Below are 809 nucleotides of genomic sequence, written 5' to 3' on the forward strand. Positions count from 1 at the left end.
GGTATTGTAAGCCCACCCACAAGCCTTTCCTTACCTTAAAGTGGTCGTGTTCATTTCACGGAATTAATGGTCACAAACGTTTAACAACGCACTACGTGGTGGTGGTGGCACAGAATGTGTGAAAATTCTGCGTGGCCACCACGGAAAACAATGACAATGTAAAGTCAATAAGAATGACGTACTAAACCCACCATTTTTGACGGAAAAATTCAAGTTTGAATTTTAGTAAAACGTTTTACGTCAAAGGTATTCTGTTGTCCAATGTAATTAGAAAGCTGAATCTGGCAGGGGAGCCATAGAAAGACCCAATGTCAAACTACTTAACCATTGCCTTTCAAGTCAATGACAGATCGGAGCTGCATTTCCGTGATGAAAAATTGCTAAAAAGCGGTTTGACGTGGCTCGTTGGTCTAGGGTATGATTCTCGCTTAGGGTGCGAGAGGTCCCGGGTTCAAATCCCGGACGAGCCCAAGGTGTAAAATGGTGTTGATACCTAATTGAGCATTGAAGTCCAGCTTAGAATCAAGTCCATCCAGATAAAAGACAGCAGGTGCATGTGTTAGTGTAGAATATTTGACAATAATGCTGATATTCTCTTTCTAATTAAAACTGAAGACTTTGTTCTCAGCTTTCAAGTTGTGATTGATCCTTGACTCTGGCCTTGGAAGGACCTGGGATCCCCTAACAAGATAAGTAGGAAGCAAAGTGTAGTAGAGCATTTTTGCAACTTTGCATAGCCTGCTTCAACTGAATAAACAGAAGAACTGGAAAAATATGAGGAACAAATGAGCAGGACATAAACCGTAACC

General features: G+C 41.4%; 1 non-coding gene across 1 annotated transcript; it reads left to right on the top strand.

Annotated features, from left to right (window-relative positions):
- The first annotated feature begins 399 nt into the window (after positions 1–399).
- On the top strand, positions 400–470 carry trnap-agg (transfer RNA proline (anticodon AGG)). Its single transcript has one exon. It is a non-coding gene; the product is annotated as a tRNA-Pro (tRNA).
- Positions 471–809: the final 339 nt, after the last annotated feature.

The sequence above is a fragment of the Etheostoma spectabile genome, unplaced genomic scaffold (assembly GCF_008692095.1).
Source record: "Etheostoma spectabile isolate EspeVRDwgs_2016 unplaced genomic scaffold, UIUC_Espe_1.0 scaffold00018909, whole genome shotgun sequence".
Classification (NCBI taxonomy): domain Eukaryota; kingdom Metazoa; phylum Chordata; class Actinopteri; order Perciformes; family Percidae; genus Etheostoma; species Etheostoma spectabile.